The following is a 566-nucleotide window of genomic DNA, read 5'->3' as shown; positions in this document are numbered from 1 at the left end:
TGATAAGATCATTGTGAGATTATTTTTGTTTCAATTATGAATCAAAAAGGAAATTAATAAGATGACTTAGATAAAATTAAGTCCTAACTCAATGAATTTATAATAGGATTACGAACATATTTAGTCAAGAAGCATTATTATTGAAATCTTATATCTAAATTAAGATTACTTAAAACTAAATAATAATTAATTAGCATATTGAATTCATAAGAGATGAATCACAAAGCACTTCAAACCCAATTAATCGCACGAACTAACCTTTGAGAGGATTTCATCTCATAACCAATGATGAATGACTACCGACATATAAGTATATATAAAAGCTATGGATATAACGCCCCAAAGGAAAGTAAATATGTTTACTTGGTAAGATTATTATACATGATAGAAAAGTGGAAGCTAATGACATTTTAAAGGTCCAAGGTCATGAAATTATAAAATCCAATAGATAAGATCTATGCGTAAAGATTGATTTAATGGGATACATAAAGATGCATAATTCATCCATTAAATACAAACCATTAATAGGATGCATATTGGTGCACTACTCATATAAAATGAGTCTA

The sequence above is a fragment of the Theobroma umbraticum genome, unplaced genomic scaffold (genome assembly GCF_002168275.2).
Source record: "Theobroma umbraticum cultivar Fairchild unplaced genomic scaffold, ASM216827v3 scaffold_50.0, whole genome shotgun sequence".
Classification (NCBI taxonomy): domain Eukaryota; kingdom Viridiplantae; phylum Streptophyta; class Magnoliopsida; order Malvales; family Malvaceae; genus Theobroma; species Theobroma umbraticum.
This window is presented reverse-complemented; position numbering follows the sequence as displayed.